Below are 25,945 nucleotides of genomic sequence, written 5' to 3'. Positions count from 1 at the left end.
TAAGAACTTAATTCGTTCCGGAGGTCCATTCTTAACCTGAAAGTGTTCTTAACCTGAAGCACCACTTTAGCAAATGGGGCCTCCCATTGCCACCATGCGATTTCTGTTCTCATCCTGAAGCAAAGTTCTTAACCTGAAGCACTATTTCTGGGTTACTGGAGTCTGTAACCTGAAGCGTATGTAACCCGAGGTACCACTGTATTTAGGACTGGAGGCCGCAGAATCGTTATGGCCCTGCTATCCAAGCACACTGGAAGACCCCAGCTGGTTAGATAATGCCAGGATCACAGGATTTGGCCCCATACAGGACGGCTGCATATTCCAGTATTGCCGGGGGGGTGGACTAGAGGATCCCTCAGGGTCCCTTGCAATCCTGGGATTTTATGCAGCTCTGCCAGATGAGGCCAAGGGCCCTTCTGGTCTAGCATCCTGTCCTCAGGTACGTCCAAAGTCCCTAATCCGGCCTGCCGGTTGTTTTAATACTGCCCCTATGACAGTTAATTTCCTGGAGTGAAATTCTAAAAGGAGGTCAACCATTTTAACCCTAAAAAAAAGAAGAGCTCAACAACTTTGGGGGGGGAATCGAAAAAGATGCTCAACAACTTCAGTCCCAAACAAGGTCAACTCTGGTCGGCCCTCAGGCATGTTCACTTCATCAAATCTGGCCCTCTTTGAAAAATGTTCGGACATCCCTGCTCTATGGGAAGCCAGAAGCAGGATCCGAGCGCAAGAGCCCTCTCCTCTTGTGGTTTCCAGAAACTGGCATTCAGAAGTGTTAATAATAATAATAACAATAACAACAACAACAACAATAATAATAATAATAATTTATTATTTATACCGCGCCCATCTGGCTGAGTTTCCCCAGCCACTCTGGGCAGCTCCCAATTGAGTGTTAAAACAATACAGCATTAAATATTAAAAACTTCCCTAAACAGGGCAGCCTTCAGATGTCTTTTAAAGATAGGATAGCTGCTTATTTCCTTCACATCTGAAGGGAGGGTGTTCCACAGGGCGGGTGCCACTACCGAGAAGGCCCTCTGCCTGGTTCCCTGTAACTTGGCTTCTTGCAGTGAGGGAACTGCCATAAGGCCCTTGGAGCTGGACCTCAGCATCCGGGCTGAACGATGGGGGTGGAGATGCTCCTTCAGGTATACTGGACCGAGGCCGTTTAGGGCTTTAAAGGTCAGCACCAACACTTTGAATTGTGCTCGGAAACGTACTGGGAGCCAATGCAGATCTCTCAGGACTGGTGTTATGTGGTCCTGGCAGCCACTCCCAGTCCCCAGTCTAGCTGCCGCATTCTGGATTAATTGCAGTTTCCGGGTCACCTTCAAAGGTAGCCCCACGTAGAGCGCATTGCAGTAGTCCAAACGTTGCTGCCTCCAACTGTGGCATGAAGCCATTGCTAGCCTCCTCCTCCAGGAATTTGCCCTATCATCTTTTACGGCAATCTCAAGTTGGCAGCCACCACTGCCCTCCTGTGGCAGAGAGTTCCGCAGTTCCACAACATGCTCCGTGAAGAAATTCTTTTATCTGCCCTGAACGTTCCAACTTTCAGCTTCCCTGGCCGTCCACAAATTCTAGTGTTATGAGAGAGGGAGAGAAAAAAGCCTACAGCTTAAACTGAAAATGGCAGAAAGCTAGAAGCCTGATCACCTGCTGTGACACAGGGGCGATTTCTACTGCTTTGCAACTCCACAAGTGTTCTCATCGGTAAAGAGCTGTCCAAAAATGATTCAGGACACGAAGACCAATCCTATGGCAAAGTTCAACAGAGCTTACTTCCAGGTAAGAGGGATGAACAGTTAAGCCACTCTGAGAATTGGAGCTCTTGAACTGCTCTTTGACCATAATTATAAATTATTATTATTATTATTACATTGTAGCTCCGGGAGCAGGGTGTCCTAACAACTTTCAGTGTCCTTAAAACTATAACTCCCAGGATTATAACACACAGCTACTTTCCTTTAATAAACTCAAGGTATGTATCCATGGGATTAATGCCAACCCCTTATTTGACCTGAAAGGAATATATGTACCGTATTTTTTGCACCATAACACTCACTTTTTTCCTCCTAAAAAGTAAGGGGAAATGTCTGTGCGTGTTATGGAGGGAATGCCTACGGGTGGCATGCCTACGGATTTTCCTCCTCTAAAAACTACGTGCGTGTTATGGTCAAGTGCGTGTTATAGAGCGAAAAATACGGTGTATATGTGTGTGTGTGTGTGTGAGAGAGAGAGAGAGAGGGCACCATCCGACTACACGCCACTTTCTGCAAGGCACACACAGGTCTCTGCCCGGAGGAACTTACAAGTCTTCCATTCAACACAGGGGAAGACACAGTTCAGGGCAGTTATTTGTTTGTTTATTACCATAAATTGGTATACCGCCCTTCATGCATAGAACTCAGGGTGGTACGCAGAATGAAAACACAAAACAAGAACACAAAATACGTAATAAAAACAAGAACAAAACAGACCCGTAACACCCTCGTTCTTCCAAGTTATGCGCACTCAGGCTTAGCTGTCGAATATTTAGGAACTGAATGATTTTATTATTACGGTCACTGACCGGTTCCAACTCACTTACAATATCAGGAAAATCATAAAAAACACCACAGGAATACATTGAATTGCAATTGGGTACAACAGAGACAATACAGATATAGCGGCAGTTAAAAATATGTATTAAATCTTGATCACTAAAATATAACCTAAAATTGTCACTGAAAAACCTTAATCATTTTGGTAGTACAGCTTGTTCCCTAAGTTTTATGGCAGTCACACAGAATTTGGTGATCTCTAGATCCTTGTCCTCTACCAGGAGTTTTAGACATTGAAGTTCGGACCCATTTGGAGATTTTTGTATAACAGGAGTGATAAATGCCGAGCGTATATCCCCCGTAGAAACAGCAGCGTAACAAGACATGAGAGAGAGTTTCTATCAAGCCGCAGGGGCAGACTCGTTCCACATACGGTTTGCCCTCGAATCTGCCCTGCAATAAGGCAGATGGCAGCACGGTGAATCTAACGAGGGTAAATAACAGTCTGTATTTGGGTATTTCCAATTTTGACCAATAATTTGCCAGGGTAAATCCTTTCCCATTATCTTGTATTGCTGGGTGTTTATTCATCTTGCTCACGTGGCATTGCAGTTCCACATTATGTTTAGGAACTTTGGAGTTAAGGATTTAAAGAAAAGGTGGATTTTGGGGGATTTGCAGTGGAGGGAAAGAGAGAGAGAGAATAAATTGCTTCCTTCCCCACCCCAAACCCTCCAGGCACACAAAAGGAAAATGAGCCTGCACACCCAGTGCGCAAACACGCCCAGCGCACCAGGCGGGAGCAGGGAGACAGAGGGAGCCAAGTGGGCCAGGGGCCAAGCTGAGCTGTTTACTACCACACAGCAATGCCTTAACAGGTCTCTCTAGACTGCTCTGCACTGCAGGCGGCCAGAGGCAACCCTCTGGGATGAACAGCACTCCGGGACGGCCGAGTATCAAGTTACCCAGTCCTTGGAAGGGAGGGTTCAGTCCTTCCGCCCTGCACTGGTGGGCACATGTGTGTACACACACACACACCTCTCTTAGCAGCTACAGAAATGCGCTCCTCGGCCAAAGTCCGGGATGGCGATGGGGAGGAGAGGGAGGAAGGGAACAGAGGACGTTTTGCAACCGGGTAGTTTTGGCCCAGAGGCTGCTTCCTTCCTGCAAAAGCTTGCATGGTGCGCAGCTCGACCGCCTCCACCGTTCAACAAGCCCTCCACGTAAACGTAAGAACGGCATCACTTTCATGGAATCTGTAGAGGGGACCCCAACGGTCATCTAGTCCAACCCCCCACAAGGCAGGAATTTCTCAACTAAAGCATCGCTGAGAAATGCACAAACACACAAACACAACCTCTGCTTAAAAGCTCCACCACCTTCCGAGGGAGACCGTTCCACTGCTGAACAGCTCTTGCCATCAGAAACTACTTCCCGATGTTTAGTTGGAATCTCCTTTTTTGTAACTGGAAGCCACGGGTTCAAGTCCTACCCTCCAGAGCAGGAGGAAACAAGCTTGAGTTAGGTCTGGATTACCATATACAGTCATACCTTGGATTACAGATGCTTTAGGTTTTTCGTTTTTTCGGGTTACGGAAGCGCCGAAACCCGGAAGTACCGAAACGGGTTACTTCCGGGTTTCGGCAGTCTCGCGTGCACAAAAGCGCTAAATTGCACTTTGCGCATGCGCAGAAACATCAAATCGCAACCCACGCGTGCACTGACGCGCCGCTGCGGGTTGCGAACGTGCCTCCCACACGGATCACTTTCGCAACTCGAGCGTCCACTGTACTATTCTTTATAAAGCTGACTTGTAATGCAAAATAAAAACATCTCCGTATAGACTTGAAAGCTGAAGTGTTCTCACAACGGACCCACACTGCAGGAACCAGCAGGCAGGACCCGAGTCACAATCGCCCTCCCTCCCCTCCTGTGTTTTCCAGCAACCGGAATTCGGAAGCATTGCTTGCTGCAGAGTGCAAGATGTGCAGAGCACCCCTCCTGATGCCAGCAGAGTGTGCCAAAAGAACAGAGAAACACCAAACAGTTGTACTAGGAAGAGACAGCTGCTTTAGCGACAGTGTAATGCAGTTTCAGTTAGAGTTGATGACCTGTTGATGGCATTTTACCATTGTACTGTTGAGAGTGTATAAACTTAAGATCTGTGTGTGTGGTTTGGGAGCTGCACGGTCAGGGGAAAAACAATGCTGTCCAGGGTTGTAAAGACTGCGGAGAGAATAATTGGGTGCACTCTTCCCACCTTGGATCAAATCTATGCTTCCAGTGTCAGAAGAAAGCTGCAGAGATAGTGCAGGACAGTGCGCACCCCAGAAACGATCTCTTTCAGCTTCTGCCTTCTGGAAGAAGGTACAGGGTTATAAAGACTAGGACTAGCCGCCTGAGAAACAGTTTCTATCCAAATGCGATTTTGGTTTTAAACACAGTGTAAGGAGTCTGCATGGGAGTATATTGTATTTAAAGATGGAGCATCAGAGTTTTTAGGGGCTAACCAGGTTGGGATAGCAGGTTTTTGAATGTCTTATGTGGATTTTTCAATTTCGTTGTTCTATATGGGACAATGACAATAAAGATTATCGTACCGTCTCCTTTCAGCATACAGACTATGCTCTGGCCAAGGGGCAGGAGCCAAAAGCAAACCATAAACACAACAGCATAAACCTAAACCACTGGTGCCTGTTGCTGGCAATAATAGACAGTAATCTTGGGTACCACGCAAGTGCCTGAAAACTCACTTCCCAGCTTGCCAAGTTGACTTTTCAACCTGTCTGCTTAAAATACGGCCAAGATCCGGACATGTGCAATTCGTTGAACGCAGCAAACTACCAATTGCAGACTGATACGCTCCAACATCTTCACAATCTGTCCCTCCCCCCCCCTTCTGTTTTTTGGAAATTATGGGAGTTTGCGCATTCCTGCCGTTGGCCGTTCCAAAATTCTCCAGCAAAACTCTCCTCTCTCCAGCTGCGGAGGCAGGGCATCGCCATCCCACCAGGTGGCGCTCCAGCCACGGCCACCTTGCTTAACAGCAGTCCACACACACACACACACACACACCCGCGGGCAGAGGAAGTGGCGTCCTGCCGCTCTCGGCTCCGGCAGACAGCAAAGCGAAGCAGCGCCTCCTCTGCCTGTAATCCAAGAAGATTAAACACACACATAATTTGCTGCCTGCTTTAAGGCCTATTTTTAGCCCAGGTGCTTCCCCTGGCACGGAAAGTGACGCGGCCTGCCAGCGTGCACCGCACTGCCAGCTCGGGAAGCTCACAAGCGGCACCGCTGGGCATGGCCTGCACACGCCTGCTGCAGCCGAGAATGCCCGCCACAAGCGTGGGGCTGACAGCTTGTGCAGGAGGGGCAGAGGAAGGGGGAGTTCAGAGACCTGGAGGCCTTGGGAACCTGAACGTGGAGATCAGGGGGGACAAAAATCAATGGTTTTTTAAAAATAAATAAAATTGGATATTTTTTAATTTACATTTGATTTTTAAAATTCCTTAAATCTTTCTAAAGATGGTTTTTTATTTAAGTTACATTAGACTCCAAAGGCTATTCATCAGGAAATAAGGATTTGCTTTAAGTTTTTCATGTGTGCTAAGAACTCAGTCTAAGTTCTTTTTTATATAAAAAAAAATGTTGAACCACATCAGCTAACAAACATGTATACATATGCTATAATGTTATTGCTGCAGTTAAATAAATTGTTTACATTGTTATTTAGGAAATGATGGTTTTTCTCCTTCCAGTAAAGAACAGCAGAAAAGTTGTCCAAACAGAAACAGTTAACTAACGTTTCCGAGCACAATTCAAAGTGTGGTGCTGACCTTTAAAGCCCTAAACAGCCTCGGCCCAGTATACCTGAAGGAGCGTCTCCACCCCCATCGTTCTGCCCGGACACTGAGGTCCAGTGCCGAGGGCCTTCTGGCGGTTCCCTCATTGCGAGAAGCAAAGCTACAGAGAACCAGGCAGAGGGCCTTCTCGGTAGTGGCGCCCGCCCTGTGGAACGCCCTCCCATCAGATGTCAAAGAGATAAACAACTACCTGACATTCAGAAGACATCTTAAGGCAGCCCTGTTCAGGGAAGCTTTTAACGTGTGATTTTACTGTATTTTTGGTTTTATGGAAGCCGCCCAGAGTGGCTGGGGAGGCCCAGCCAGATGGGCGGGGTATAAATAATAAATTATTATTATTATTATTATTATTATTATTATTATTATTAAACCTTACAATAATGTCCTAATTATCGGTCTATGTATTTCTAACAATATAACCAAATCAGTAATTTTTGATGTAACTGACAAACTACTCTAAAAATTTATTATTCCAAAAATGAAATCTTCATCTGGTTGTAAATATTAAGCTTATACCAGCAAGAATAAGTCTTTCTTTTTTAAAAAAAAATTAAATCAAGTCTTACTGACGAGTGATTTAAATTGTGATTTAAATGAAATTCACCCTGGCCTCAAGCAATATCCTTTCAACAAAAGACTGAAGCTGATGTTTCCTGCTCCCGAAGCATGTCCTCTACAGATGAACTGCGGCCCATCGCTCTTGAGCGACCCACCTAGCTCTGCTCAAAATGCCTGCGGTTCTTCAGGGTCTCAGGCACAGCCTTGTTCCCGGGAGATGTCAGCATTCGAACTCGGCTCCCTCCATCGTTCCAGCACTCAGTTACGCCAGCCCACCCCCATTAAACTGAAAACTCTGAAGGCAGAGAACTCAGGGTGCAGAATAATCTGGGACATACATGGGAGTATGAAAGGGGATCATCTGCAGGCCACCCCCCAGGAACCCAAATTCTGCAAGCGGAAAAGTGGGATTCTGCAACCCGCAGAACACCACACAAGCTGAACAAGTTTGTAAAACGTCTTCTCCTGGGTATACTTTTCATTTAATTAATCAAAATGTTCACTTATCAGCCTTTCAGCTCCTCAAGGCAGCTCACAATCGCAAGATAACACAAAATGCCACGTGGCAATAAGAGGAAACCACAGCCAGGCACACTCACAGCATGAAGAAGGGTTGTGTGTGTAGGAAAATATTCATAAAACACTTGGCAAACTGGAAAAAAAGCCTTCACAATGTACCAGAATGCTATTTGACCAGGGACCAACTGGGCACACTGAGGCAGGGAGTTCTACAACGTGGGAGCCACAGCAGTGAAGGCCCTGTCCCAGGTCCCAGATAACCAACCCTTCGATGGCAAGTGAGAAATTTACCCTGTTCCTATTAGTCTTAGGAAGAGACAGGCACTGCTGCCAAACCCTCTGGTGCCCAGGATTTCAACAAAAATGTCACCCACTTACTTTCAAGTGCAGCTTCACAGCCATAAATCAACATATCCAAGCCCTAGATTGTTACGGAAATTACGGGGGGGGGCACATCTTTAAAGTTGTTAAATGTTACAAATATTATGCATAAATGCATCCTTTCGACTTGACAGCTCAGAGAAGTTACCTAGCTTTAACAATCATATAAAATCAACTCCTTTGCCAGTTTCCTCCATGTAAAGGGACCCCTGACCATTAGGTCCAGTTGCGGACGGCTCTGGGGTTGTGGCGCTCATCTCGCTTTACTGGCCGGCGTACAGCTTCCGGGTCATGTGGCCAGCATGACTAAGCCGCTCTGGAGAACCAGAGCAATGCATGGAAACGCTGTTTACCTTCCTGCCGGAGCGGTACCTATTTATCTACTTGCACTTTTTGGCGTGCTTTCGAACTGCTAGGTTGGCAGGAGCAGGGACCGAGCAACGGGAGCTCACCCTGTTGCGGGGATTTGAACCGCCAACCTTCTGAGTCCTAGGCTCTGTGGTTTAACCCACAGCGCCACACACGTCCCGTTTTCCTCCATGTATACACACCTCCTACCCCAGGAAGTGCCCAGAGGTGATAATTGCTGAGCTGATTGTTGGCCAAGGAAAGCCTAATCCCATCACCGGACTTGCCAAGGGGTCCCGACATGCAAAGGAAGTTCTATTGTACTTTGGGTGGTGGGACTTCAGAAGGTGTTTCGCTATGCTAATCTTATACCTGGGTCTTGCCCTGACATGTCTGCTTATGCTAATCTTGTACCAAGGACTTGTCTGGACATGTTTGCCCAGGTTAAACTAGTATAACCCCAGTCTACCCCTCCCCTTTTGTGACATGTCAGTGATGTAGCAATGATGTATCAATGATGCTGAAATATACTCGGAGTTGAGAGTGGATTTCATGCTCTTTATTCAGTTCATAGTAGTGAGGAATAGAAGTTCCCCCAGAATGTCTGCTTTATATACATTATTTACACAATGGGCACCACGTGATTGGTTAATTCTGGGGTTCACCTGTAGGCCAATCAGGTTGCGGATTCACTTCTACCTGGAGCTGGATTGGGTGGCTCCTGTGGACCAATCAGACTGCTGCATTCTGAATCCTATTGTTCTATGACCAATCAGACTGCTGCCTTTTGGATCCTATTCAACTCAGTACATAACAGATGCTGTACGAACTGTATTCTGGGATATGGTGGGAAACCTTTAAAAGTCCTTGTCACCCCATCCTCGGGGTTCAAAATTCCTCTTTGAACCTGTTGCACAATAAACTTTGGTCTACAGCTATTTGCTCCACTGGCTGGACTCCTTCCTTTATTCCGCAGGGACCCGCGGGCTTGTGATAGGAATTTTGAGGTCTTAGATATATATTAAATGTTCATAAATCTACCAACCAAGCACGTACATAGATCAGCACAGGAAGACCGACCTGAAACCATTTTGATTCCCAAACTGAGCAAATGATTTCTCTGCAAGGTCAAAGTGGGAAACCTCCCCATTGTCTCTTTCCTCACAAATCCTGTCTTAAGGGCACATTTAAGATATGACTAGGGTGTGAGGCTGTGACCTGGCTCAGGAACTAAGTATTTATCATTACAAAAGACTGGCCAGGCTCCCCAGGCAATCCAATCAAGTGACCATTAATCAGGTCACCTGGCAGACAGGAGGTAAACAAAGCACTCAGATTTCTGCTGTAGACCGCTCTTTCTGTGATGTTGGTATGATGTATCTGGGGCGGGGTGGTCTTGAGCTACAACCCTGCTCTGATGTATGTATGATGTTTCTGGGGGTGGTCTTGATCTACAGGGTGGCAATTTCAAAAGTCTACATAAGGCCTTGCGCGCCATATTTCTGGGTTCCTCCTCCTTTCCTGCGGGTGAGGGGAGCACCCTGTTGCAACAGATCAATAAAGATCAGGCTAACTAGCTGCTTTGCTGGGTGGCCTCTGTTATTTTCTCCTACCAATAGAGAACCTACATAAATAATAATAATAATAATAATAATAATAATAATAATAATAATATTTATACCCCGCCCATCTGGCTGAGTTTCCCCAGCCACTCTGGGCGGCTCCCAATCAAATGTTAAAAACAGTACAGCATTAAATATTAAAAACTTCCCTGAACAGGGCTGCCTTCAGATGTCTTTTAAAGATAGGATAGCTGCTTACAGTGGTGCCTCGCAAGACGAAATTAATTCGTTCCGCAAGTTTTTCGTCTTGCGAAGCACGGTTTTCCATAAGAATGCACTGAAAATCAATCAATGCGTTCCTATGGAGACCGTCCGGGGACAGAGGGGAAGCGCCGCGCGCCTTCCCCTCTGTCCCCGGACCTGTTTAAAGCAAGGGGCAGCGGGGAGAAGATTGCTTCTCCCCGTTGCCTGCCCCGCAATCTCCGGGGACAGAGGGGAAGGCGCGCGCGCCTTCCCCTCTGTCCCCAGACCTGTTTTAAAGCAAGGGAAGGGGCAGCGGGGAGAATCGCTTCTCCCCGTTGCCACCCCTTGGTTCAAAAGGGGTCCGGGGAAAGAGGGGAAGGCGCGCTGCGCTTCCCCGCTATCCCCGGAGCTTGCGGGGCAAGCTTCGTTTTGCGAAGCAAGCCCATAGGGAAATGCGTCTTGCGAAGCGGCTAAGAAAACAAAAAACTCCTTCGTCTAGCGAGTTTTTCGTCTTCCGAGGCGTTCGTCTTGCAGGGTACCACTGTATTTCCTTCACATCTGAAGGGAGGGTGTTCCACAGGGCGGGCGCCACTACAGAGAAGGCCCTCTGTCTGGTTCCCTGTAACCTCACTTCTCGCAATGAGGGAACCGCCAGAAGGCCCTCGGAGCTGGATCTCAGTGTCCGGCCTGAACGATGGGGGTGGAGACGCTCCTTCAGGTATACTGGACCGAGGCCGTTTAGGACTTTAAAAGTCAGCACCAACACTTTGAATTGTGCTCAGAAACGTACTGGGAGCCAATGTAGGTCTTTCAGGACTGGTGTTATGTGGTCCCGGCGGCCAGTCCCAGTCACCAGTCTAGCTGCCGCATTCTGGATTAATTGCAGTTTCCGGGTCACCTTCAACTGTAGCCCCACGTAGAGCACATTGCAGTAGTCCAAGCGTGAGATAACTAGAGCATGCACCACTCTGGTGAGACAGTCCGCGGGCAGGTAGGGTCTTATCCTGTGTACCAGGTGGAGCTGGTAGACAGCCGCCCTGGACACAGAATTGACCTGCGCCTCCATGGACAGCTGTGAGTCCAAAATGACTCCCAGGCTGCGCACCTGGTCCTTCAGGGGCACAATTACCCCATTCAGGACCAGGGAATCCCCCACACCTGCCCGTCCCCTGTCCCCCAAAAACAGTACTTCTGTCTTGTCAGGATTCAACCTCAATCTGTTAGCCGCCATCCATCCTCCAACCGCCTCCAGACACTCACGCAGGACCTTCACCGCCTTCACTGGTTCTGATTTACAGGAGAGGTAGAGCTGGGTGTCATCTGCATACTGATGAACACCCAACTATATGGGCTCTTGGATACCCCATAGGGGGAAAAGGTCAGATTTTTGTTTTACAACACATCCCCAGTCCCCTGGAAGTTCAGAATCAAAATACTTTGGACGCTGACTAACGGAGTTGCGCTCACATTTTCCAGGGATAAATCTGGGCCTTTCCAGAGCCCCTCGTGCAACGGACTTCTGCTTGCACAACGGAACTTCCCCTTCTGTGCACCCTCAAAGCCTTCCCCAAAGCTTGGGGGGGAGGTCTACAAGGGGGGGGGGAGTCCCATTCTGCAAGGGGAACTTCGCTCGCAAAGCCCGGGACGCAGCGCGTTATTTTCCAAGGTGGAGTAGAATATAAATAAAGCAAAATATTTGTGTAAATTAACCAAGGAGCAGGAATACACTGCGAATATTCAGCTGAGCTTTCTAGTAAGGTTTTGCATCTCACTGGTGTTGTTATGCACAGGCGACAGTTCTCTGCACTTGTGAGTGAGCTGCATTGAACTCGATCGGGGTGCCCAAAATTTTGAGAGGTCCAGATTTGATGAAGTGAACATGCGTGAGGGCCGACCAAAGTTGATGAGCTTTTAATAGTCCGAAGTTTCTTTTTTTTTTTTTGATGACTGAAATATGAGATACTATGTTTTTTACTCTATTCATACTTTTATTCCTCTTTTTTCTTTTCTTTTTTTCTTTTCTCCCCCCCCCTTTTCTATTTTGCTTTATTTTTGTTCTTTGGTATGTATACTATCAATAATTTCTATGTTTGTCTGCTGGTATTGCATGTATTTTAAGACTCTGTTCAATAAAAAAATTAGATTAAAAAAGAAGTAGAAGTTGTTGTTGAGCTTTTTTTTAGGGTTTAAGTTGTTGAGTTTTGGGGGGAAATTTTCTTTTTTTAGGAGAAAATAAATAATAAACTACAATAAATAAACTGCCACAGGGGCTGCATAAAACCGGCCGAGGAGCCGGATTGGGCCCCCAAAACGGACTTTGGACATGCCTGAACTTGGTGGAACTTGCTCCCGAGTAAACATGGAAACTGTGGCGAAAACCAGCTATTCTGAATGTAGGCCACAATCTCATCATGAATTTTAAGCCACTTTAAGCAGTCATGGCTTCCCCTGCAAAGAATTCTGGGAAGTGTCGTTTGTTATTCCTCTCCCAGATATACAATTCTCAGAGTGGTTTAGCAGTCAATCCCTCCTCCCTACAAACTCTGGGAAATGTAGCTTTGGGAGAGGAATAAGAGTCTCCTAACAACTCACAGCACCCTGAACAAACTACAGTTCCCAGAATTCTTTTGGGAAATCCATGTTTATATTTATGGCGTCAATGCATCCTTAGTTATTTTCCATCTCTGCATTCTTGCATACTGTTTCTAAGCCCAGGTAACCCTTTCTTTCTTTTTCCTTTTTCATCGAAACGCTCATCATGTCCGTTTTTCCTACTGGCAAGAACTAAGATATACTTAGAGCAGCAACCTGCAGTTTCATCTCGGACATGTGATAAATTTAGAATTATTGTTTCAGTAAGACAGCGGCTGCAACTCTTTCCACACCTGCCTGGAAATAAGCCCCACAGAGCCCAGAAAGACTAACTTCCTTCCATCTGGAGTTTACGTATGGTACTAAAGTGTATTGCAAGCTGTGTCGATGATCATTCCATCAATAGCCAGGATACAAATTTTCTAAATAAAAATATGAAAGATTTACAAGTTTTAAAATTCCATAAATACACCATACAGTACAACCGTAGAGGCTGACTCAAGTTATTCACTATACACCAACTGTTAAGAGGAAATTTAGATATGATAAGAAAGGATATATTTGTATAAAGTCAATTTCCCTTCCAAAATCTGATTCTCCAACCCACCTACCCACTCACTCACCCCACTCCTTGGGTTTTTCCATTTGTCCAGAAATATTATATATCTCCTTCTACATTCCAGGGTGCTTCTTAAGAACCCAACAAGTTAATTATTTACTATTACTGTATTTATTCAAAGTCTATACCACCCTTAATCAAAGGATCACAGAGCGGTTTACAACATAAAGCACAAAACTGCGCAACGTAATAATAAACAAACACACCCACACACCCCACATACCCTTACAAGTTTAAAAAGCCGCAGGTGTTAAAGTGTGAGGTGCACTTTGAACATTGAGGGTGTTTCTTCATATTATTACATCAGCGGAGGAAAAAATATCAGCTGTGGCATGAAGCCGATTGGCATGGCCACGAGACTGGCAGATATTGATAAGGGGGCAAATTTCAACACAGAGGTGTATGGTCTCCAGAAAGCAATTTCATCCTACCCTGGCTGAAGATAGCATCCCCACCGTCCCCGATTCTGCAAAACTCAGCTGCTCCAGGTAAGCAAAGGTAGGAGTCTAAGGTGCCACCTCTAGGCAGGACAACTCTTCTATGCTCCATCAGAATAAAAACCACCGCCTTGCAACAAATCATAGCAACAGTCTAGGTACCTTAACCACAAATACAAAGAGAAAACTCATTTTCAGACGCCGCGGACCGATGAGTGTGTTTGGTTCTGGTGAGCTGGGGGGGTGGGGTGGGGGTGGAGTGCGAAGAGGGAATAGAAAACCAGAGGGGATAATGGAGCGTCCTGGAAAAGGCCGTCCGGGATTCCGGAATGGAGAACTCGGTGTTGCAACACCTCTTGCCAGGTGTGAGGGCAAAGTAGCTCTCCCAGGTCCCTGCTTCAACCAGGGGATGAATTAGAGCATGGGTAGCTAAACTAAGGCCTGGGGCCTGGATCCGGCCAAATTGCCTTCTAAATCCGGCCCGCAGACAGTCCAGGAATCAGCGTGTTTTTACATGAGTATATTAAGTACATCTTAAGGCAGCCCTGTTTAGGGAAGTTTTTAACGTGTGATATTTTACTGTATTTTTGGTTTTTATGGAAGCCGCCCAGAGTGGCTGGGGAGGCCCAGCCAGATGAGCGGGGTATAAGTAAATTATTATTATTATTATTAGTAGTAGTAGTAGTAGTAGTAGTAGTAGTAGTAGTAGTAGAATGTGTCCTTTTATTTAAAATGCATCTCTGGGTTATTTGTGGGGCACAAGAATTTGTTCATTTCCCCCCCAAAATATAGTCCGGCCCCCCATAAGGTCTGAGGGACACTGGACCGGCCCCCAGCTGAAAAAGTTTGCTAACATCTGAATTAGAGCATGGGTAGGTAAACTAAGGCCCAGGGGCCAGATCCAGCCCAATCACCTTCTAAATCCGGCCTGCAGACAGTCTGGGAATCAGTGTGTGTTTACATGAGCAGAACGTGTCTTTTTATTTAAAATGCATCTCTGGGTTATTTGTGGGGCACAGGAATTCGTTCTCCCCCCCCCCCAAAAAAAAAGATATAGTCCAACCCCCCACAAGGACTGAGGGACAGTGGACCAGCCCAGTGCTGAAAAATTTTGCTGGCCCCTGAGTTAGAAGCTGCGGCCCTGGCACACACCAAGGACGCTAAGAGGTTGAGAACAACAGCAGTGGCAGCTGCGCCCAGCGGGGCCCCATCCTGATCAACGTTTAACACAGCGGTCAGCAAACTTTTTCAGCAGGGGGCCGGTCCACTGTCCCTCAGACCTTGTGGGGGGCCGGACTATATTTTGGGGGGGAGAATGAACAAATTCCTATGCCCCACAAATAACCAAGAGATGCATTTTAAATAAAAGGACACATTCTACTCATGTAAAAACACGCTGATTCCCAGACCGTCTGCTGGCCGGATTTAGAAGGTGATTGGGCCGGATCCAGCCCCCGGGCCTTAGTTTGCCTACCCACGGTTTAACAGAAGGGTGACAAAACCCTCCAGAGGATTGCAGCGCCTAGCAAGCCATCCTGAAAAGCAGGTGTCAATATGTTCACAGTGGAGTTGGAGAAAGAAATGCCTGCAGCAAAAACAAGCTGCGCTCCTCCGCTGTGGCCACCAAACTAGTTTTTAGGGAAATCCCCAGCGCTCAAGGCCAACGACACGGCCCGAAGGTTTTCCAAATGCAGCAAAGGAATCCACTGCGGGAGATGGATAAGATACCAGCCCTTCACTAAACCGGTGCATTTTCCTTCCAATTCCCACCATTCAATGAGCTTTGCAATAAATAAGACTCAGAAAGGAACTACTCCCTCCAGAAACCCCAAATAACCTTTCTCCAAGGACCCTACCTTTGCCTGGGCACTGGGATGTAGGATGAATGACGCAGGGGGCCCTGATCCAGCAGTCGGAGTGCCGCCGCCTCATCCTCCAGCCGCTTCGGCACCAAGGGATCGGACAGGTGCCTCGGCCGCCCGTTGATCGGCTCCGCTTCCACCGGAAGCCCCTTCCCACTGCAGTGGGCAGGACTCTGGAAAAGGACACAGAGGCGTTTGATGCCGGACGCAGGTAGCAAATCAACAGCAACAGCTGGCCATAACACTTGAGAGTGTTTGCCCAGCTCCTTTCAGCCCAATAGAATTGCTTGCCACCACATCCCGTCCTGTGGCGGCGAGTTCCGCAGATCAACGTTACACAGCACAGCGGGGTTAGCGTTCTTTTGACATGGGCCCCAAGATAACTGTGATGAAAATGTCTGTTTCACTCTCTACTTTTACAATTCAAAGTGTTGGTGCTGACCTTTGAAGCCCTAAACAGCCTCGGCCCAGTATACCTGAAGGAGCGTCTCCACCCCCATCGTTCTACCCAGACACTGAGGTCCAGCGCCAAGGGCCTTCTGGCGGTTCCCTCGCTGCGAGAAGCAAAGCTACAGGGAACCGGGCAGAGGGCCTTCTCGGTAGTGGCACCCGCGCTGTGGAACGCCCTCCCACCAGATGTCAAAGAGAAAAACAACTATCTGACTATTAGAAGACATCTGAAGGCAGCCCTGTTTAGGGAAGCTTTTAATGTTTAATAGATTATTGTATTTTAATATTCTGTTGGAAGCTGCCCAGAGTGGCTGGGGAAACCCAGCCAGATGGGTGGAGTATAAATAACAAATTATTATTATTATTATTATTATTACACCTGGCCTTGTATTATTTCTGTGGTTCTGCATGTATTGTTCTTTTTTAACGAACCCAACCCACCCCGCACTCAAGCATGTGGGCAGCCAGGAAGGGCTTGGCTCTGTTCTTAAAGCTCAGAAGCCCTTGGCTTTATCTTAGATAAACAGAGCAGGTGCAGACAAAAGCAGTGAGTGAGGCTGGCCTTATTGCAACTGAAATCCAGGCAAAGCTCCTTCAGGACTGATAAGCATGTTCTAACATGGAGGCCGATTCCTCTTCTGCACTCGCGCTAAAAATCTACTCACACCAGGCAGCAGGAGAGGAAGCTCAGAAACAAGGACGGACAGTTCAGCTGCACCTCCGGGGTCTATCCATCCATCCATCTTTATGTGGATAGGCTTTTGAGCTCAGTAATCCTTTAGAACACCAGTCCACTTCTGCCAGGAAAGCCAGAGTCAGCTACACTACAAACTGCTCCCTTTCCTGGGGCTTTCCTTTTAAGTTCTGGCTTGCAAGTCTAATAAATGCCACAAATATTGAGCAGCTTCGCTTTAAGGAACCTGGCAAACCTGTGACAAAACTGCTTTTGCAGAAAGTAGTAAGGAATAAGCCAACGTATCAATTGGGGGAAAGAAAGGCCTGGGCGATAGTGGTGCCTCGCAAGACGAAAATAATCTGTTCCGCGAGTCTCTTCGTCTAGCGGTTTTTTTGTCTTGCGAAGCAACCCTATTAGCGGTTTAGCGGCTATTAAAGGCTTAGCGGGAAGCTTTTAATGTTTGATGTATTATAGTATTTTAATATTCTTTTGGAGGCCGCCCAGAGTGGCTGGGGAAGCCCAGCCAGATGGGTGGGGTATAAATAAATTATTATTATTATTATTATTATTATTATTATTATTATTATTATTAGCGGCTATTAGAGGCTTAGCGGCTTAAAGGCTATTAGCGGCTTAGCGGCTTAGAAAAAGGGGGGGAAAGCAAAAAAAATTCACAAGACTCGCAAGACGTTTTCGTCTTGCGAAGCAAGCCCATAGGGAAATTCGTCTTGCGAAGTGCATCGAAAAACGGAAAACCCTTTCGTCTAGCGGGTTTTCCGTCTTGCGAGGCATTCGTCTTGCGGGGCACCACTCTATATCAATATATCATCCAAAACAGGTTTGTAGTCCATATTGAGATACAGTGGTACCTCGGGTTACATACGCTTCAGGTTACAGACTCCACTGACCCAGAAATAGTACCTCGGGTTAAGAACTTTGCTTCAGGAAGAGAACAGAAATCGTGCTCCGGTGACGCAGCAGCAGCAGGAGGACCCATTAGCTAAAGTGTTGTTTCAGGTTAAGTACAGTTTCAGGTTAAGTACAGACCTCCGGAACAAATTACAGTGGTGCCTCGCAAGACGAAATTAATCCGTTCCGCGAGTCTCTTCGTCTAGCGGTTTTTTCGTCTTGCGAAGCAACCCTATTAGCGGCTTAGCGGCTATAGCGGTTTAGCGGCTATTAAAGGCTTAGCGGATTAGCGGCCAAAAGGCTATTAGCGGCTATTAAAGGCTTAGCGGATTAGCGGCTAAAAGGCTATTAGCGGCTTAGAGAAAGGGGGGGAGTGAAAAAAAAATCGGAACACTCACAAGACGTTTTCGTCTTGCAAAGCAAGCCCATAGGGAAAATCGTCTTGCGAAGCAGCTCAAAAACGGAAAACCCTTTCATCTAGCGGGTTTTCCGTCTTGCGAGGCATTCGTCTTGCGGGGCACCACTGTAAGTACTTAACCCGAGGTACCACTGTATTGGTTTCACAATTTTGGGCCTGGCAATACATCGCGAATCACTGGGGGGGGGGGGCGTGGTGAATGCAAAAATCACAATGTGGGGGAAAACATGGTGCCAGCCAATGCTTCTCCGATTCCTGCAGGCCCTGTTAACTGCGCCAGCTGAGCTCTCCCCTCTCTCCTGCAGGAGGCAGCGAATCACAAGAGCAGGCGCTGGCAAAATCACAATGCGGGGGAAACTGTCCAGCCAGCCAGTGCCTCTGCCTGGCTCCACCCTAATTTCAGACATCGTGATACAGTCATACCGAGTGTTGCGTTTGCTTCAGGTTGAGCGTTTTCAAGTTGCGTCCCACGGCGACCCGGAAGTACTGGAAAGGGTTACTTCCGGGTTTCGCCGCTCGCGCATGCACAGATGCTCAAAATGTGGTCACACGCAGAAGCAGCGAATTGCGACCCCCGCATGCGCAGACGCGGGTTGCGCTCTGCTCAGGTTGCGAACGGGGATCCAGAACAGATCCTGCTCGCAACCAGAGGTACCACTGTATATTGATATACAGTGGTACCTCGGGTTACATACCCTTCAGGTTACAGACTCCGCTAACCCAGAAATAGTGCTTCAGGTTAAGAACTTTGCTTCAGGATGAGAACAGAAATTGTGTTCCGGTGGCACGGCGGCAGCGGGAGGCCCCATTAGCTAAAGCGGTGCTTCAGGTTAAGAACAGTTTCAGGTTAAGAACGGACCTCCAGAACGAATTAAGTACTTAACCTGAGGTACCACTGTACAGTGGACGCTCGGGTTGCGAATGGGATCCATGTGGGACGCACATTCGCAACCTGCAGCATTCGCAACCTGCGTCTGTGCGTCTGCGCACGTACGGGTTGCGATTCAGCGCTTCTGCGCATGCGCAACCGCAGAAACCCAGAAGTAACCCATTCCGGTTTCAGCGGTCTGTAATCCGAAAAATGCAACCTGAAGCAGCTGTAACCCGAGGTATGACTGTATTGCGATGTTTAGCTAGTGGTACATCACGGTGTTGAAAACCAGATATTGCCCAGACCTAGTGGGGAACTGCAGACCCTGCAGCTGAATGTGGCCCCCCAGGATGCTCTGTCCGTCCCTTGACACTCTCCACAGGCCACCCCCCACACCAGCCATTGAGGGCGGCTGGGATGGGTCCCAGAAATCTTAAAAAAAAATCCCATTGGCCAGTGTGTGTAGAAACTAGGCATTTAATTTGCATTCGATGCTCCACCCGCTTCCCACCCCCCCAGCCCTGCTCAACCCCAGCATGTGGCCCCCAGACATGGTCTGGAAGGGAATGAGGCCCTGGGGCGGAAAGGGATTCCCCATCCCTGGTATCAGCCAACCCAGGTCAACAGGAAAGCCCTGGATTGAAGCAGTCTGAGAGTGAGGCTGCGAGAAATGATACACAGTGTGCAAGCCAGCTACACTTGTCTGGGCAAGGGCTGTAGCAAAACGTTAGAGCACACACCTCGGATGCAAAAGGTCCCAGGTTCCATTCCCAGCGTCTCCCAGTAGGGCTGGGAGGACACACCCACCCCACCCTCCTGTAACCTGCAGAAACTATTGCTACGTCACTTGGGGGTGGGAGAGCTGGGAACAAGGCTCCTTCCACCTGCTTTGCAAGAGGTCCATCAAGCACATCCTGCACCTGGATATTATAGGAACAACTGTTCAGATATTGTTTTTGTTTTCCTCTTCCCTCCCTGGTCCTCTCTCCTTGTGTGCTGTGGGTTTTTGGTTGTTGTTTTTTAAAGATTGTAAGTCTGCAGGGCAATTGTTTTTACTATTTATTTTGTGCTTCTATCCTGTATTTTTATCTTGCGAACAGTCTCAAGATCTTCGGATGAAGGGCGGTATATAAAGTTTGCAAATGATGATGATGATGATGATGTTGTAAGCTGCTTTGGGAGCCTTATTGGCTGAGGAGCAGGTTACAAATGCTCTAAATAGGCAAATAATAAATGTACCTTCCCTCCCCCACCCCAGTCTTAATTCCTGTCCTTCACAGCTTATCTCACTCTGCACTAAGAGATTACTCATAGACGACACCAAATTGGAAAACTCTCCAACGCTCGGCTGCCACCCTGCAGCTCAAACTCAGACCAGCCCTTTGCTTGTTGACAGAGGGCATCTGCAAGGAGTCAGCTTCCCAAAGAGCTGAGCACGGCTGCATCTGTCTACAGAATCCGACCACTGCAGCAGACTGGACCTCTCTGGACCACCCTCAGCACCGGTTCCAAAGTTCTGACCGGTGATGTAGGCGCCCTTGCACATCCAAGCATCGGTCGTACAATTCTAAAACCTCAACTTTAACAAAACAATTAAAAGCACACCACCAAGTTTCTAGACCTCATGACTACGAAGCTGGTGAAACCTGTTGCATGTCAGGTTAAGGCTGGAGAAAGGATACAAAGGCGAAATGTCAAGGAAGTGTGCATGACTCTGCCTCCAGCCTCACAGCCAATTATTCCACACCATCTTCGCACTTTTAAAAAAGCCCAGGGAGGAAATGTGTGTCCCAGGAGTAAAACACAGCAGCGTCCATCTAGTGGACATTCAGTGGTACTGTTGACCTGCTAAAATAGGAGCTAGAATCCCATTTCCATCTGCACTAGCAGGCAAGGGCAATATATTGTCCGAAACTGGTCCATATTGTGATATTGGTTTCATGATTTTAGACCTGGCTATAAATTATGAATCATGGTGTGTGAGTGTGTGTTATGCTATGCAAAAATCACAATGCGCGGAAAACCGTGAAGCCTCCATCCTTAGTTCATACATTGTGATATATCGATATATTGTGATGTTTAGCTGGTGAAAAATCATGATGCTGAAAAACGTCACCCAGCCCTACCAGGGAGGATGGAAGTTAGGGGGCAAGAGGTTGAAAAAGAGACACACACCCCCAAATTATTTTGGGGGCAGATGGAGAGAATCAGAAAAAGGCTGTTTTGATGAAGGGCTGGCCTTGAAATATTTGTATTAGTAGAATTGTAATGTTTTCAACAACACACCAGAGCACTACCAAATAAACGTTTGGCTTATAGTGTTACTATGTTTGGCATATTAGCATTGGCCTATTAAGGATTTAATAGGGGTGCTTATGTTTATAGGTGTGTGAGGATAAGCACACGTTTTGTGTGTGTGTGTGTGTGTGTGTGTAATATTAATCATAGTAACTTTTTTGTTAGCTTCAGCCCAACAGCATCTGAAAGGTAGCAGATTCTCCACTCTTGCACGAAACCTTGCTTATTCTCAAGAGCACCCGGCCTCCAACCCATAAGGTAGCAAGGCTTGGGTGAACTCCACAGGCCATGGCTTCCATCGCACTAAATCACAGGGACCCAGCCCCAGCCATGGAGCCCCAATTAATCCCATTGGGGCTGGCCTTGGGGGCCTGTTAAAACACCAGACCCACCAGCCTCCCATCTCTGCTTGGAGACCCTGAGACACGACGGTTCCCTAAGAGAGCGATTTCACCCATGAACTTTGCCCCTCACTTCTTCGGGGAGGGATGGGCAACCCTCACCATTCAGAGAGGGGTTGCACCTCAGTGACAGAGCACCTTGGCCTAACCCTGTCTACACAGTGGTAACCTCTAGATTATTGCAATGTATTGTACGCAGGGCTGCCTCCGAAGACGGTTCGGAAGTTTCAGCCGGCGCAGAGTTCGGCAGGCCAGGTTGAGCATCTTGCACCGATCCTGGCCCGACTGCACTGGCTGCCAATTAGTTTCCTGGCCCAATTCGAAGTGCTGGGTTTGACCTATAAAGCCTTAAACGACTCAGGACCTCCAAGCCTCAAGGATCTCTCCCCATATGCACCGATCCGGACACTACTATCACCATCTGAGGCCCTGCGCCTCCGTGAGCAGTCCAGAGGGCTGCAACATGAGAACAGGGCCTTTTCTGCAGTGGCTCCCCGTCTGTGGAATGCTCTCCCTAGGGAGGCTAGCCGGGGACCATTATTATTATTATTATTATTATTATTATTATTATTATTATTATTATTATTATTTTCTATCCCTCCCATCTGTCTGGGTTTCCCCAGCCACTCTGGGTGGCTTCCAACAAAAGATTTAAAATACATTAAAACATCAGTCATTAAAAACTTCCCTAAACACACATTATACGTCTTTAGGCGCCAGACAAACATGGTCTTCTTCAACCAGGCCTTTGCCTGATTAATATTCTACAGTGCACCTGTGGGAAGGGCGGGGGGCTAAATTGTTTTGTTCTTTTTGTTTTAGTTATTTACTTCTTTTTAACTTGTATTTTATTCCGTGAACCGCCCTGAGATATTGTGGTGAAGTGTGGTATATAAATTTAATAAATTACTGAAAATAATAAAAATAAAAAACTTCCAGTCCAAAATCCTGGAGAGGTGAAAGCACACCGTGACCAGGAATGGGGCACATCTGGCCCTCCAGATGTTACTGGACTCCAACTCCCATCAGCCTCAGCCTGCAGGGTCAACGGTCAAGGAATCGGACAAGTGCGGCCTACCAGCAGCTGGAGGGCGACACATTCCTCATCCTTGGCATAGGGACCATGGAGCTGAATGGACGAGTGATATGACTCTGCATAAAACAGATTCCTGGAACATGGTCAGGAAGGATTCCCAAGCAACATGGAAGCTCCAGCTCATTGGAAAATCCCTCCCAGCTCCCCTTAGCTCTTGAAATTTGCCTAGACACTTTCAAGAATGTTTAGACTTGTGCATGCCCCCCTAGAAGTGATGTTCAGAGGCTGGAAACAAAGGAGAGGTCTTCTTGGTGGTGGCCCCCAATCTGCCTCTTCCCAGTATAAAATAGAGAGTTCCACAGTTTAACAATGCACTGCTCAAAGGATTGTCTTATCTGTCCTGAATTTTCCAACCTTCAGCTTCCTTTAATAGCCATGATTTATAGTGTAAGGATGGGAGGAAAAACTTCTATTTTCACCTTCTACATGCAGTGCATGCTTCCACACACCTCTGCCATATCCCCTCTTATTCGCCTTTTCTCTAAACTAAAAAGTCCCAGGCACTGGAACATTTTCTCATTCCACCAGCTCGATCATTTCGCTTGCCCCTTTCCAACTCAACAACAACAATAATAGAATAATAATTTATTATTTATACCCCACCCATCTGGCTGAGTTTCCCCAGCCACTCTGGGCGGCTCCCAATCGAGTGTTAAAAACAAGACAGCATTAAATATTGAAGACTTCCCTAACCAGGGCTGCCTTCAGATGTCTTTTAAAAAGAAGATAGCTGCTTATTTCCTTTGACATCTGAAGGGAGGGTGTTCCACAGGACAGGAGCCGCTACCGAGAAGGCCCTCTGTCTGTTTTCCTATAACCTCACAATGAGGGAACCACCAGAAGGCCCTCGGCGCTGGATCTCAGTGTCTGGGCTCAACAATAGGGGTGGAGACGCTCCTTCAGGTCTACTGGGCTGAAGCCGTTTAGGGCTTTAAAGGGCACACCAACACTCTGAATTGTGCTCGGAAACATACTGGGAGCCAATGCAGATCTCTCAGGACTGGTGTTATGTGGTCCCAGCGGCCGCTCCCATCACCAGTCTAGCTGCCATATTCTGGATTAATTGCAGTTTCCGGGTCACCTTTAAAGGTAGCCCCATATAGAGTGCACTGCAGTAGTCCAAGCAGGAGATAACTAGAGCATGCACTACTCTGGCAAGACAGTCCACGGGCAGGTAGGGCCATTTGTGATGAGGTATTGATGCGGGTGGCACTGTGGGTTAAACCACAGAGCCTAGGACTTGCTGATCAGAAGGTCGGTGGTTTGAATCCCTGCGACGGGGTGAGCTCGGTCCCTGCTCCTGCCAACCTAGCAGTTCGAAAGCACGTCAAAGTGCAAGCAGATAAATAGGTACCACTCCGGCGGGAAGGTAAACGGCGTTTCCGTGCGCTGCTCTGGTTCGCCAGAAGCAGCTTAGTCATGCTGGCCACATGACCCGGAAGCTGTATGCCGGCTCCCTCGGCCAATAAAGCGAGATGAGCGCCGCAACCCCAGATTCGGCCACGACTGGACCTAATGGTCAGGGGTCCCTTTACCTTTACTATTCCAAATGGGACACTGCAAAGAGACACTCCAGGACACTGGAGAGAAGGTGCTGGGCAAAGTGGGCCACCGGCCTGGTCCAGCACAACTTTTCCTACAAGGGTCCACCAAAGCTCATCTAGTCCACCCCTCCTGCAACGCAGGAATAATCAAGGCCCAACATTGCCAAGCAGGTGCCCTGCAGACGTTCTGGCCTCCAACTCCCACGAGCTCCAGATTCTGCCCGCCGCCGCCTGCGACTCAACTCGCCCTTTCGGACTCCCAGCAGGATCCAGAAACGACGCCTCCCCGCCCCCTGCACGGCGCACGTGTGAATCCCCAGCGAAGCGCTCCGGAGGCGGGCGCTGCTGTTTCCCCCACCCACAAACCGAGCCCGAGCCCACCCACCCGGGTGGGCCCTCCCCTCCTGGCCCAGCGCGGTGCCTGTTCGGCAGAGTGATTGATGGCCCGTCCCTCCGAGCAGCTCGCGCCCCGCCATGCAGGGGTGGAGACCCGATGGGGCGGGGATGGGCTCGGGCGGAAAAAGAGAGAGAAAAGGCGGCTCTCTGCAGCTCCGCTCCACGTCCCGGCCCATTGCAATTCCCTCCCCTCGATCAAAACTTTCAGCGCAAGCAAAGCAAGCAGCGAGAGGCGCCATCTTTTCGCGAAGGGGAATCAAACTTTCCGCCGGGGTTGCTGCTAGGCCGGGAAAACCGGGCGCCTCTCGGGTTTGCCAGCTGGACCCAACGGCGCGCACGGTCTCTCTCTGCAAGCGCAGCGGGGCAGGGGCTCGGCGCTGTCAGGGGCCCTTTTGCTTCGGGGGCCTAGCGGAGCCCCCAACTACTATTTAGAATTGACGGCCGAGTAAAGCACTCCAAGGATCGCACTGGGCGAATAGTCTCCGATCCTAGGCAAAAAGGCTGCGCGCGCGCCGTCTGCAAAGAAGCCGGGTCTTTCCAACCCACCCGGGACTTTTTTATTTTGCAAGCAAGCGCGGCGGCTCTCAGTGGCTTCGTGTAAGGGCCGCTCCTCCAGCCCACCCTCCCTATGCAACTTCCCGGTCCCACCCTCCAGCTGCCATGCATGGCTCTGGATGGTTCCCCTCCCCCCGTTTGCAAATATAATGCACCCCCCTCAACCGAAATCCGCCTCCAAGGCTCTAAGCAGTTTCTTGCCAAACGCGTTGGGGACTCTCCCTTTTCCGATCTCTGCAAAAATAATATTCCCTACACACGCCCCGCACTCCTGGCCTCCCCTGCGCAGGACGGCCGTATCTCTTTCCCCGCCCCAAAAGTCCACGAAGGAAGCAGCAGCGCCGCGAAGCCCACGGCCGTCGAGTCTTTGCAACTTCAGCTAGTCGCCTGCGTCTCTCGCCCGCCCTCCGTGCTCCTGTGCGCCATGGCGGGACACACCCACCCGCTTCTCCTTCGCCAGATCCGACAGCGCGGCCGAGGCCGGGAGCAGCAGCGACACGGGACGGGACCAGACGGGGCGGGAGAGCGAAGTTGCCGCCGCCGCCTTCCGCCGCTTCTTACCTTTTGCAAAAGCTGCAGCCTGCCTTTGCTGCCGGCCGGGGAGCTCCTGCCGGCGCCGTCCTCGCAGCTTCTGCGCCGGGACCTCCTTCGGATCGACGCCGGATCTTCCACCAGCACCGTGTAGACGGCGTTGCTGGCTGCCTCGGAGGAGGAAGGGGGGTACGGGGAGGCGAGCGGCTTGCAGGAGGCGGAGATCACCCCGCAGCACAAGCCGGGCGCCGGGGGGCTGCCGTCGGG

At 48.6% G+C, this 25,945-nt stretch overlaps 1 protein-coding gene across 1 annotated transcript in view; it reads right to left on the bottom strand.

Annotated features, from left to right (window-relative positions):
* SLC2A4RG (SLC2A4 regulator) overlaps positions 1-25,939 on the bottom strand; it is a 52,634-nt gene extending 26,695 nt beyond the window's left edge. Inside the window, exons 1-2 of the mRNA XM_083507697.1 lie at positions 25,709-25,939; positions 15,528-15,706 (exon numbers count right to left, since the gene is read on the bottom strand). The gene's annotated coding sequence lies outside the window, so the exon portion shown is untranslated. The remainder of the gene's footprint in view (positions 1-15,527; positions 15,707-25,708) is intronic.
* Positions 25,940-25,945: the final 6 nt, after the last annotated feature.

The sequence above is a fragment of the Podarcis liolepis genome, assembly GCF_965112155.1.
Source record: "Podarcis liolepis genome assembly, chromosome: 6".
NCBI lineage: Eukaryota > Metazoa > Chordata > Lepidosauria > Squamata > Lacertidae > Podarcis > Podarcis liolepis.
The sequence above is the reverse complement of the archived record's forward strand: the minus strand, read 5'-3'. Positions and strand labels throughout refer to the sequence as shown.